This window comes from Callithrix jacchus, chromosome 11 (assembly GCF_049354715.1).
Source record: "Callithrix jacchus isolate 240 chromosome 11, calJac240_pri, whole genome shotgun sequence".
Lineage (NCBI taxonomy): Eukaryota > Metazoa > Chordata > Mammalia > Primates > Cebidae > Callithrix > Callithrix jacchus.
Window position 1 is genome coordinate 109,188,990 of NC_133512.1, and position 13,839 is coordinate 109,202,828.

The 13,839-nt window shown below is 44.4% G+C and overlaps 1 long non-coding RNA gene, 1 other non-coding gene and 2 pseudogenes across 4 annotated transcripts in view; 1 reads left to right on the forward strand and 3 right to left on the reverse strand.

The window, feature by feature from the left end:
• The window catches only part of LOC144578288 (uncharacterized), a 181,688-nt gene that overhangs the window by 161,164 nt on the left and 6,685 nt on the right, over positions 1–13,839 (forward strand). The window lies entirely within an intron of this gene.
• Positions 9,439–10,282, reverse strand: LOC144578304 (protein RCC2 pseudogene; annotated as a pseudogene). The gene is made up of 2 exons (XR_013523797.1): positions 10,245–10,282; positions 9,439–10,039 (listed from the first exon to the last, which is right to left on the reverse strand). The product of XR_013523797.1 is annotated as a protein RCC2 pseudogene (transcript).
• On the reverse strand, positions 11,151–13,785 carry LOC103795026 (protein RCC2 pseudogene; annotated as a pseudogene).
• Positions 13,032–13,135, reverse strand: LOC118144006 (small nucleolar RNA U13). The gene has a single exon (XR_004728477.1). It is a non-coding gene; the product is annotated as a small nucleolar RNA U13 (small nucleolar RNA).

Here is a 13,839-nt window from a genome sequence, read left to right on the forward strand (position 1 = left end):
GTGGTATCTGGAAGGGTCCTGAGCCCAGGAGCTTTCATCCCTACGTGTAAGGGTAGCTGAGAGAAAGGACAATAGACCCAAAGTCAGGCAAGCAAGTTTTATTAACCTGCCGGCCTGCTCCATAACAATCAGAGTAGGCAGCCCCGAGCTTACAAAACGAGGGGTTTCTATGGGGTAAGAGGGGCATTAGGGGGTTTTAGACTGAGGCAATCTATCCACTGGTAACAGGCACAGAGGTAGTTTGTTAACTTGTAACCGACCTACAGTACATCATCCTGTGACTTTTATGGCAGCAGTCTTTTTAAAAAAGAGAGAAACCAGGAAGTTTTTTTTATAGATATGTGTCAAACAGAAATTTACAAGTATTGATAACCAACATATGTTTTCCCTGTCCTCCCTTGAGCTGCCTGGATGGCTGCAATCAAGCTTTGCTTAACTGTAGCACCTCCGGCAGCCCTGATGTGGCACCTAGGTAGGGGTTTAGGAATGCAGCTGCCTGCGTGGAGGGGGTTTTCTTGTCCCTAACACTATGGAGTTGGGGCACTATCCTTCCAGTATGTAAGTGTGTTCACCAACCAGGAAGCAACCCTGTCTCTTCAGGTTTTTTTTTTTTGGACAGAGTCTCTTTGTTGCTCATGCTGGAGCACAGCAGTGTGATCTCGGCTCACTACAACCTCTGCCTCCTGGGTTCAAGTAATTCTCCTTCCTTAGCCTCCTGAGTAGCTGGGACCACAGGTGTGCACCACAATGCCTGGCTAATTTTTGTATTTTTAGTAGAGACAGGCTTTCACCATGTTGGTCAGACTGGTCTTCACCCTGACCTTAGGTGATCTGCCCGCCTTGGCCTCTCAAAGTGCTAGGATTACAGGCATGAATCACCTCACCCAGCCATCTTTAGATTTTTCATGGAGACTTCATTGGGTAGGTGCGATTGTCCTTTGATGACCAAATCAAGCTTCAACCCCTCTCCCCTCCCTAGAGGTGGGGGTGGGGCTGAAAGTTCCAACCCTCCAATCACATGGTTGGCACCCCTGGCAACTTGGAGTACTCAGTGATCAGCCATTAGCATACAAAAAGACATATCAGTTTGAAGATTCCAAGGATTTTAGCAGCTGTGTGCCAGGAACCAGGGACAGAGACCAAATATATTTTTACACTTGGGATATATCAAGTATACACACACACACACCCACACATATAACAAACTGTCATTCAGCCTTAATAAAGAAAGAAATCCTACGTTTTGCAACAACATAGATAAATCTGGAGGATATTCTGCTAATTGAAATATCAGATACAAGAAGATGAATACTTAGATATGGAATCTAAAATAGTTTAATCCATAGAAACAAAGAATAGAAGGGTAGTAACAAGGTTGGGGTGCAGGGTGGAAATGAGGCAATGTTGGTCAAGGGATACAACCTTGCAGTTAGAAGATGAGTAAGTTCTGGAGACCTAATGTATGGCGTGGTGACTATAGTCAGTAATACTGTATTTTACACTCAGAATTTGCTAGGATAGATTTTATGTATTCTCACAACATACACACAAAAATAAATCAAAGGAAAAGATAACTGTTAGATGATGGATATGTTAAAAAGCTTAATCGTGCAAGTCATTTCACAATGTATAAGTATATCAATATATCACATTATATACCTTGAATATATATAATTTTATGTGTCAATTATACCTGAAGAAAGCTTAAAAAATACATAGGAAAAAAGCCACATATGGATTCTAAGCCACACGTGAGTAATGCTGGGCAGAGATTTCTGAAACAGAAAATCTCCAATAAGAACAACTGAAGGAAAAAAAAAAAAGAAAATAATTCAAAAATTATTTGAAATATAGCCACATTCAGGGATGAAATCAAGGGTAGATTAAATAACAAAAAGATTACATAACTGTACCCAGGGGATTGTATTTCTATAATTTCTGGTCTTAATTTATTATTTAATAAACATAGTAATTAAAAAGTTTGTGTCTAAATCTTTAGTAAATAAGTTTTTAGACAAAAGGCAACAAAGAAACAAAACATTCAAAGTCTCAGACTCCTCTTCTTTTGTGCAGGTGGAGGATCTTACAATGTTTCGCTGGTCTTGAACTCCTGGCCTCAAGTGGTTCTCCTGCCTCAGCCTCCCAAAGTGTTGGAATTACAGACATGAACATCATGTCTGGCCCTTTTCTTCTGATATATATTATAACAAGAAAACAAAAATACATTATTTGTATAAAAGCATGACCAAGCTCAAATTATTTTTGCATAAAGAAGCCTACAAATAACAGAGTCTAGTCTTCACGTCATTTTCCAATAATCTTCTGGATGTGTAACTGTGCAATGTCATTTTCCAATAATCTTCAGGATGTGTAACTCTGCAATCACTGGGAACTTAAACAAAGCTGAAATTTCTTTGCTACGAAAGTTAGTAAATGCTGCAAAAAAGAGAAATCATAATGCTGGTTTCTCTGGAAGGAGGATATGAATTGGGAAGGAGGTGAGAGCCTCCTGGAGTACGGGAAGTATTTCATCTGTGGATCTGGGTGTCGGTGGCATGGGTGTTGGTATGGTTTGGATCTGTGTCTCCGCCCAAATCTCATGTCTAATTGTAATTCCCAGTGCTAAAGGGGAGGCCTGGTAGGAGGTGATTGGATCATGAAGGGATGGATCCTTCGTGAATGGTTTAGTACTATCCCCTTGTTGTTGTTCTAGTGATAGAATTCTCATGACATCTTTTGTTTAAAAGTGTGGGCCAGGTGCGGTGGCTCATGCCTGTAATCCCAGGACTTTGGGAGGCCAATGCAGGCAGATCACAAGATCAGGAGATTGAGACCATCTTGGCCAATATGGTAAAACCCTGTCTCTACTAAAAAATACAAAAATTAGCTGGGCGTGGTGGTGCGCACCTGTAGTCTCAGCTACTCGGGAGGCTGAGGCAAAAGAATCAGTTGAACCAGGAGGCGGAGGCTGCAGTGAGCTGAGATCCAGCCACTGCACTCCAGTCTGGGAATAGAGCAAGACTCCGTCTCAAACAAAAAAACAACAAAACTGTGTAGCACCTCTCTCCTGCCCTCTCTTATTCCTGCTTTGGCTGTATAAAATGAGCCTGCTTCTCCTTTGTGTTTTGCCATGACTGTAAGTCTCCTTAGGGTTCCCCAGAAGCTGAGCAGATAGCCAGCATCATGTTTCCTGTACAGCTTCTGGAACCATGAGCCAACGACACCTCTTTTCTTTATAAATGACCTGTCTCAGGTATTTCTTAATAACAATGCAGGAATGGACTAATACAGAAAACTGGTACTGAAGAGTGGGGCATTGCTATAAAGATACCCCAAAATATGGAAGTGATGTTGGAACTGGGTAATGGGCAGAGGTTGGAAGAGTGTGGAGGGCTCAGAAGACAGGAAGATGAGGGAACATGTGGCACTTCCTAGAGACTTGTTAAGTTGTTGTGACCGAAAGGCTGATAGTGATATGAACAATGAGGTCCAGGCTGAGGAGGTCTCAGATGGAAGTGAAGGGCATATTGGGAACTGGGGTAAAGGTCTCTTTTCCTAAGCTTTAGCAAAGAGTCTGGGTGCAATGTGCCCCTGCTCTAGGGATCTGTGGAACTTTGAACTTGAGAGTGATGATTTAGGGTATCTGGTGGAAGAAATTTCTAAGCAGCAAAGTGTTCAAGATGTGGTTTGGCTGCTTCTAACCACCTATGCTTATGTGCATGAGCAAAGAAATGATCTGAAACTGAAACTTATATTTAAAACAAAAGCACAGCAAAAAGTTTGGAAAATCTGCAGACTGGTCATGTGGCAGAAAAGAAAAACCCATTTTTCAGCGGAGGAATTCAGGCAGGCTGCAGAGGTTTGCATAAGTAAAGAGGAGCCAAGCACTAACAGCCAAGACAATGAAAAAGGCCTTGAAGGCATTTCAGAGACCTTCTTGGCAGCCCCTTCTATCACAGGCCAAGAGGCACAGCAGGACTGAATGGTTTTGTGGGCCAGGCCCAGGGCCCCGTTACCCTATACAACCTTGGGACTCTGCTCCCTCCATCCCAGTCACTCCAGCTCCAGCCATGGCTCAAAGGGGCCCAAGAACAGCTTGGGCCTCTGCTTCAGGGGGTGCAAGTTGTAAGCTTTGGCAACTTCCACGTGGTGTTAAGCCTTCAGGGGCCCAGAATATAAGAGTTGAGTCTTGAGAGCTTCTGCCTAGATTCCAGAAGATGTATAGAAAAGCCTTGATGTCCCAAGAAGCCTGCTGCAGAAGCATAGCCCTCATGGAGAACCTCTACTAGAGCAGTGCAGAGGGGAAATGTGGGTTTGGAGCCCCCAGAGAGTCCCCACTAAGGCATTGCTTAGTGGAGCTGTGCAAAAAGGGCCACCATTCTCCAGACCTCTGAATAGTAGAGCTACTGACAGCTTGTACCCTGAGCCTGGAAAAGCTTCAGGCACTCAACACCAGCCCTTGAGGGCAGACGAAAGGGATGAACCCTGCAAAGCCACAGGGGTGGGGCTGCACAAGGCTTTGGGAGCCAACCCCTTCCACCAGTATATCCTGGATGTGGGACATGGAGTCAAAGGAGATTATTTTGGAGCTTTAAGATTTAATGACTACCCTGCTGGGTTTTAGACTTGCATGGGGCCTGTGGTTCCTTTAGTTTGGCCAATTTCTCCCTTATGGAACAGGAGTATTTACCCAATGCCTATACTGGGAGTGACTAACTTGTTTTTGATTTTACAGGCTCATAGGTGGAAGGGACTTGCTTTGTCTCAGGTGAGACTGTGGACTTTTGAGTTAATGCTGTAATGCGTTAAGACTTTGGAGGACTGTTGGGAAGGCATGATTGTATTTTGAAATGTGAGAAGGACATGAGATTTGGTGGGAGGAGGTGGGGGGCAGGGGCAGAATGATATGGTTTGTATCTGTGTCTCCACCCAAATCTCATGTCAAATGGTAATCCTGAGTGTTGGAGGCAGGGCGCAGTGGCAGGTGATTGGATGGTGAGGGTGTATCCTTCATGAATGGTTTAGCATCATCTCCTTGGTGCTATTCTACTGATAGAGTTCTCACAAAATCTGGTAGTTTAAAAGTGTGTGGCACCTCCCAACCCCCACTGCACTCTCTTGCTCTTGTTGTGGCCATGTAGGATAAGCCTGCTTTTCCTTCACCTCCCGCTATTGTAAGTTTCCTGAGGTCTCCCCAGAAGCTGAGCAGATGGCCAGCATCGTGCTTCCTGCACAGCCTGTGGAACTGTGAGTCAATTACCTCTCCTCTTTATAAATTACCCCATCTCAGGTATTTCTTTATAGCAATGCAGAAAGGAATAATACAGGTGTGTATATATGTAAAAAAAAAAATCACTGAGATGTATACATCAGATTAGTGTACTTCATGTACTTTACTGTGAGTGTATGTATTTATATATACTTATGTATACATATGTTATAACAATATAAATACATTACAAATAGTTTATGAAGGCAAAATTCTTTATCAAGGGGTGTGTATTCAGTATTGGTCAGTTTGCATAGTCATCTATTTTCTGTGGGCATCAGGGTGATTCACGCAGATTTCAATATACTTTGTTACCACAAATTTGTAGAGTAGATAAAGGCCTATCATGACATTAAAGATATTTTTGTATCCCTGCCACAACTCATGAAAGCATAAAACTTTGTATTTTCCCTAAGACACATTGAGAAAAATTATCAGGCTGGGCATGGTGGCTCACGCGTGTAATCCCAGCACTTTGGGAGGCCGAGGTGGGTGAATCACGAGGTCAAGAGATTGAGACCATCATGGTCAACATGGTGAAACCCCATCTCTACTAAAAATACAAAAAATTAGCTGGGCATGGTGGCACGTGCCTGTAATTTCAGCCACTCAGGAGGCTGAGGCAGGAGAATTGCCTGAACCCAGGAGGCGGAGGTTGCTGTGAGCCGAGATTGTGCCATTGCACTCCAGCCTGGGTAACAAGAGTGAAGCTCCATCTCAAAAAAAAAAAAAAAAAAAAAAATTATCTAAAAGGTGAAAGTGGATTAAAAAAATGAGTGTCAACTTTCAGTGCTGTTGTGGGCAGTGTCCAGCAGGTTCCCTCAAGGACTGATTCCCCTGTGGAAACTTTATAACTTTTTTGGATTTGCTGTTAATTATTTATGGTATGGGGTTCTTAAGACTACCCTCTGGTTCAGTAATTTGCTAGAAGGAACCGCAGAATTCAGAAAAGCTGTTCTACTCATGGTTATGGTTTATTATAGAAAAAGAGTATAGATTTGTTATCCAAGGTAAAAGGAGAGTATGGCAGAGTCCAAGAGAGAGACCAGGCACAAACGTCCACTTGTTCTCTCTCAGTGGAGTTGTATGGATAGTGTTTCCTTTTTCCAGCAGTGGTGTGTAACAACACATAAGCAGTATTGTCAACCAGAGAAACTCATCTAAACTTTGAGATCCAGGGTTTTTATAGGAGGTCAGTCATATAGGCTTGGAGTGCCCACATAGCTGACCTTACTCAGTCTCCAGCCCTTTGAAGTCAAACTGACATCATGTAACCATCTCCCTCCCCACCCCTCTTAATAAATCACATTGTTAGCATAAACTGTCTAGTGTGGCCCAAAGCCCCAGATAAGCCAAGACATTCTTCTCAGGAATGACATTCCAACGCCTTAGAAGTTATGTGCCAATAGGTGGTTAATAGCTAGACCTTTCTTTGGAGGGAGCAGGGTTTGAATATCCCAGATCAGCTGAATTAATCATTTAATAGGATAATTTGCAATTTTGTAAGGGTAGTTGTTAACTAATAGAAACCTGATAGTGATGAAAATGACTTTTGTCCAATAACAATGCAAATGGATCTTTTATTGTAGAGATGTAAATTATTAAATCTGGTAGAAAAGGTAAACTCAAAAGTTACTTGGTTGTATTGCCTTTCAGAAGGCTAAACTAGTTTGGATCTAAATGAGCAATTTGATCCATGCATCCTTTCTTTCAGCTGCTGAAAATACTTCACTTTCTCCAATTCTCTTGGTGGTTCTTTTTACCATTTTTCTGTTTCCATCATTAATAAGATAATTAAGTCACTGGTATGTACTCGTTTTATGTTTATATAAGAATCTTTTTTTTTTTTTTTTTTTGACAGAGTCTCGCTTTGTTGCCCAGGCTGTAGTGCAGTGGCATGATGTCGGCTCACTACAACCTCCACCTCCCAGGTTGAAGCAATTCTTCTGCCTCAGCCTTCCAAGTGTCTGGGATTATAGACATGCACTACCATGCCTGGCTAATTTTTGGTATTTTTAGTAGAAATAGGGTTTCACCATGTTGGTCAGGCTGGTCTCGAACTCCTGACCTTGTGATCCGCCTGCCTCGAGCTCCCAAAGTGTGATTTAAAAAAAAATTATACTTTGACAGTTTCTTCTCATTTACACCCTCTGATAGGCAGCAACCTTCTTGATTTTCAGCACTGATAGAGATTTCTACTGTATCATTTTTGTGGGAATCTGAAATGAGGGAAGCAGGAAGCTAAAACCTAGTACTCCAAAACTCCTGTCAATCTAAAATGATCAAGAGGTTCAGAGTCTAATTTAAAGAGAGTTTATTCAAGCTCAAAGAGTGAGGATGGACCAGCCATAAACACCAACTCCAAAGGAATGGAGACAGCATTCTGAAGCAGGGAAGTTAAGATTTCATTTATCTAGGCGGAGACCGAGATTTTAGTGGGATTACACTATTTATACAGGTTTGGTGCCTCGTTACAGCAATTTGATTGGTTATAGACAGTGTTTTCTTTTGGGAAGGGGCATTTAACAGTTTTTACAGAGGGTGTAATAGTCATGCGTTTTCTGTCATCTGGTCCAAGCAAAGTGAGGCGACAAAGGGGAAGTGACTCTATACCAGGGCTGTTAATGAGGAATGAAGGAGGCGTTTATATGTGGTGTAGTCTGATTCTCTCTAGTCATTGTGCAGAACAAGAAAAATAGGAAAGTGAGTGAATCTCCCTGAGAACAGAAGTTGTAACCATGTGTGACTCAGATCACAGTAACATCTCACTCAGGGCTTACTTAATGTGTTTTGCGGGTTCCAATAGCTTTTAAATTTTATTTATCTCTATATCCTGAAAGTCTTTGTTGCAGACATCTCTTATTTTGTCTGCTTCTTGGGGCAACCTATTTCTGGTGATTCAGGCAGGATTGTAGTTCCTTATGATTCCTTCTCCCTCAGTCCTCCTCTAGTTCTACCGCTCCTACCCTCTCGCCTTTCCTTCCCCCTCCTGCAGTCTCCCTCATTCTTCTCTTTCTTCTTCTCTGCACAGGGATGAGTTTATGTCTCAAGCCCGTCCATTCAGACTGCCCCAGGCCATCATGATTGGTTCCAGCATGATGCATGCTAGCCAATCAGAGTTCTACCCTGGATTACTTCCTTGACAGAGCTATTACCAAAGACTCTCACTCTCTTCTGGGTTCCTAGTCTGGTTGAAGGAGAGCCCAGTGTTGCTGAGAGCTATCATGCCTGCTGTCTGGAGACAGCTAGTCCACCTGGGGGTGGGGACCAGTCACAAGTTGTAAACACACTGTTTGAGCCCTAGTTCTAGCTGCTTAAAGCCGCTTTACCCCTGCACTTCTTTGTTTCCAGTTCTGTGACAAATTGAATTCACCATTTCTGCTTAAACTAGTCTGAATTGCATTTCTGTTACTAGGAACTAAGAACATCCTGATGGAAATATAGCTATATGGAAGTGGGGCATAACAAGTGTATACTCCTGAAAGTTAGAATTGACTGAGTTAATTTGGGTGAAGGATAATGGGAAACACAGTCTTCATTGGGAGTCTGGATGTCTCTACCACTGTTTTATAACAACTCATATTTTTCATTTTTAAATTTAATTTATTTATTTATGAGACAGAGTCTCACTCTGTAGCCAGGCTAGAGTGAAGTGGCATGATCTTGGCTCACTGTAATCTCTGCCTCCCAGGTTCAAGCAATTTTCCTGTCTCAGCCTCCCGAGTAGCTGATACTACAGGGAGCACCACCGCACCCGGCTAATTTTGTACTTTTAGTAGAGGTGGAGTTTCACCATGTTGGCCCAGATGGTCTTGATCTCTGGATGCCGTGATCTGCCCACCTTTGCCTCCCAAAGTGCTGGGTTTACAGGTGTGAGCCACTGTGCCTGGCCAATGACTCATATTTTTTAAATATGAGGTTCAATTCATATTTTTTCCAAATATGTGCAAATATTTTAATTAAACATGAAGAGAGAAAAGAAACAGACTTTAAAAAGTATACAGAAAAGGATAATTAACATTGGTTCTCTTATAAAAATGGAACCTCAGGGAGTCTAATGAAAATGCATCTTTGACCAACTTTTCCTTTTTAAATTCCTTGTTTGACTCTACCTTTCAGTGTACAGGGAAACGACAGCTTCTGGGAGATGTGTGGAGTTGCAGGATTCCTCAGGAGCATCCCAGGGTTCAGGGGCTGTAGTCTAGCAGTTTCTTGATCTTCTCTTTCTTGGTCTCACTTTCATCCCTCGCTATCACCGAGGAGTAGCCTATGGCGACCTGCTTTGAAGAGATGCCATCCAGAGTCTTCACCTCGGGCTGCAGTGGAAGACTTGGGCTCGTGGCCCCTGTAGCCCAATTACTTAAAGGTTGATGATGGCACCCAGCTGATGGTACCTTCATTGGCGGCCACAACGCTGCTGCTCTTCCGATAAGCCAGGCTTAGGATTTTCCAGCCACAGAGGTCCTGCACTGCTTTCAGGTACATGGTGGATTCATGGGAGATATTGGGCTCCCCAGAAAACGAGACACCAATTTCACAGACAGCAAAGGATCAGGTGTAACCAACATGGATCTGGGAGGCCTCACACCCAAGGAAGTCAAACTCCAACTTTACCAAGTGGGGACCATCTCATCCTTCTGCTCTGAGTGGCCCAGCCAACCATAGCCACCAAAGCCCCAGGAGAAGACTCATGACTCGGAGTCCAGAATCAATGTGTGGTTAGCATCACAGGCCACATCACAACTGTTACTGGCTGGTGGGTTCTTGACCCTTAGTCAATAGAAATAGACTATGAATGTGAGATGGGCTTGACCAAGGCAGTTTATTGGAGCTTTCAGCTTGAGCGGAAGGGGAGGTAGCAATGGGAAGAGACCTGCAGCTAGCAACCCAACAGCAAGTTAGTTTGGGGTTTCATTTGCTTTGTAGCTCCTCCATGTGACATCATTGCATGTTTGGGGTGGTCTGGCAGTTGCACCTATGCAGTCTCTGGCCACGCTTCTTCATGTGATGCATGTCTCATTAGCATCTTAAATCTCCACCAGGGGTATGATTTTTACTACTGAAATGAAAAAAGACCAGGTTAGGACAGGCTAGGACAGTATTGGGAAAATGCATTGGGGAGCATCTTTTGCAAAGTCCCCGCTGTTAGCTGAGATGCTTGTGCTCAGAATGCTCTGTCTCAGATTTGATTAGTTTTTGTGAAAGGAAACGTTTGTGGTTGCGTGGTTGCAAGGTTGGATGTAGCTTTGGTTAGCACAGTGTGTAAGGAAAATGGGGAGGGGGTCCCCGTCCTGCTCTCCTGGTTTCACAACTGTGGGGAACCAGCCCCACATCACCTGTGGGTACCCCGAGTTCAGTGAGGACAAAGGATTGAGGAAAAGACAGATTAAGAGTGAAAGTGGGACTGAGGGCCATCACTTACTACTGGAGGCAGTCAAGGCCCTGAGCTCTGATCTCTCACAGTATTTATTGGTTACTATCACTTTGATCTATAGGGTAGGGGTAGAGTGATGGTGGGGAGAGGGTGACATGATGGTGGAGTGAATCAGTGAGCCAGAACTGGTGTGTCATTCTAAAGATTGATAACAGTGGCAGTTTGTGAGTTTCACAAAATAAGAACATGTGGTTATCTTTATTATCTATGTGCAGCTGGTGGAACACCAGGGCCTTACAAGGTTCCTATGAGTCTGGTTATGTCTTGGTGCTACAAAGGGGTTTTATGTCCTTGAACACAATGTTTATGGTAACAGAGCCTAGGTCACCCTGCACTGGAACATGAGGCATAGAGAGGCCTTCCACAGTTTATTGTTCATTATTTCTTTTATACATATAACCAGTTTATGTAGGCACACTGTAAGCCCTTCCTTTATTGCTGCTTCTCTCAACACACAACCACCTTTGGTACAGGCAGCATCTGCCCATCTTTCACTCTCAGTGCAGAATGAAACTCGCCAGGGCACCGGCACCAGCCTGCAGTCTTACACTATTCACTGTGCCTGGGTCCAAGCTGAGCATATCGAGTAGGTTTTCTTTGCCGCCCATTGTACTGAATTCATTTCTACTGGCCATTCTGGTAATTGCCCGTTGTCCATGATCTGCTTGGGGCTGGGGATGCTTCTGTGTGGCTGCGGAGGCTCAGCTGCCCCATCTTGTTCTCCCCAAATGCAAACGCAGAGCCTGTTTCCATCAAGGCCAAGGTGAGGTTCCGCCCACAGGCTGCCTACACACTCACTTCCTGGTAGAGATCCTCAGTGAGTCTGGGGGCCTCCATTCTCTTGGTGTTGCCGGGTCCCAGCTGCTCCTTCTCATTCTGACCCCAGCTCCACATCTTCCTTTGTTTGGTGATGAGGGTACTGTGTGCAGCACAAAACCCCAGACCGCTATCCACCCCACAAATTCTGATGGAGATTGCGGTAAGCAGCTTGCTGTTTAGACACTTCCTTTTGGCCCATCAAGTCCTAGTTCATTGCCCCCAAAATCAAAAGCTGCCCCCTTGCACTTTGACCCTTGAAATCCGATGCATTCTTTGGTGTGCTCAGGCTCTGCAACCACTGTGCCCCGCTGTGTACCTTGTTCACATATGCAGCTGCTCGTGCTGTGCCCTTGCCCCCGCCAGGGTCCACTGGAGCTGTCGCTTGGGCTTCCTGCTCACACACTGGGACCTCTGCGCTTCCCTGGCACACCTGGGCCCCTGTGGTCCTGAAGCCCAGTTCCTCCCAGGCTACTGCCCAGGCTTCATCCTGGGCTGGTCTCTGCTGGCTGGAGTGATGAGAAACCAGAGAATAAAAGGAAGATAAGCAACTATTAATAAAAGACAGATAGGAGGGCTTCCTCCCACGCCCCTGCCCCTTCCTTTTCTCCCCAGCACCCCCAGTACTCCCCACCAGACCAGAACTCCAGCACATTCACCAGATTCACTTAAAGTGTAACTTACGTTTTGAAACTTGGACCATGTGCCTGCCAAGGCTCAGGCTTTGGTGGGTTGGAAGATTGTGCTGGATGCTTCCTGTGGCCTTCAGTGAAATCCTGCATAAAGGAACCAAGTTTTGGTTCAAGCTTGGAGTGCAGAAGGCACAGAGTGAAGAGAATATGGCCTGATTAAGAAAGTCTGATCTGCTTTGAGCTAAATCAGGCAAGCATGTGCCCTGGCAAAAAGGAGAATCTGGTGCCAAGCTAGGGAGTTACTACATCCAGGGAGGGCAGCCTGAGCTCCAGCTGGGATCCTGAAGAATCCAAACAGGGATGCCAAGGGAGATAAGACCTGCCAGAAGAGATGTGATTCACCAGTAAAAGCCTTTTACCAAAATGCCCCTTAGGTGAGACAGTAAGCCTATTAGTTGGGGATTACCCTCTAATCCTGTTTCTCATGAATGGGAGGCAGAGACTAGAGTGGAAGAAGCTAAAGTGAGAATTTGGAGACTTCATGTGTGGAGCCAGAAACATTAAGGCTGCCATTCAGATTCAGGGAGGATTCTGATTCAAGAAGCAGACTTTGAAGTTATCAGCAGAAGCCTGAAATTTTGAGAGTTCTGAGAAATACCAAGTCTTGGAAATATGAGTTTGTTCAACTTTGTCAATCCCTGTGACTGTGGCCTTGGAATGCACACACCTCAACGTGTTGAAGGCTGAAGACACGGGATCATTGCCTATGCCACTCCAATGCCCTCTCCTGGTGCTGTATCATTCACTGTGGATGGGACAACAGTGCCTGAAGGAGGCCCTCCTGGAGAACTGTCAGGGATATGGAACGTGTTTTTTTTCATGTCATACGGGTAATGTGCTGATGTCGTAACAAGGTTTGAGGGTGGCACATCTCACACATGCACATGAACACCCAGTCATTATGCTCATGAACTACAAAAACATCAAGAAACACTGCAGATCCAGAAACATTCCGTGCACCGGGGCAGGATGTCCTTGCCACTCCAGCTGGGTATTTTTCTGTGGACAGGTATGTTTCAAAGGGTGCATGGCATGCCATAGGTCTCCCCTCTTTTTTCAGGTGGGTTGCATCACTGTTGATGGATCTTTCTACATAGCTGATCAGAGGCCACTGATAAGAAAAATTGATTTGGGTTAACAAATACCGCTTTGGGGCTGCAAAAGTCCCCAAAAAGTCGAGATTATTGGTTGTCAGTACTTAGGCTCAGCAAAGGATTGACTTGGTAAGGACATTTTTACAGCCGATGTTAGCTATAGAGCGACAGGAAATCTTTCCTGAGGCATGGTGTATTCGTTTGTAAAACTGATATAACTAAGTTCCACAAACTGGGTAGCTTAAAAAACAGAACTGTAGTGTTTCACAGCCCTGAAGGCTAGAAGTCTGAGATCGAGGTATTGGAAACATTGATTCCTTCTGGGCTGAGGGGAAACCTGTTGCATGCCTTTTGCCTAGTTTCTTGTGGTTGTTGGCAACCTTTGGGGCACTTCTTACCTTGTAGAAGCACCACCCTTACCTCTGTTTCCATCTGGCATTCATCCTGTGTGTTTTCTGTGTCCAAATTTCCCTTTTTCATGAGGACACAGTCTTATTGGTTTAGGGTTCACCCTACTCCACCCTGCCCCATCTC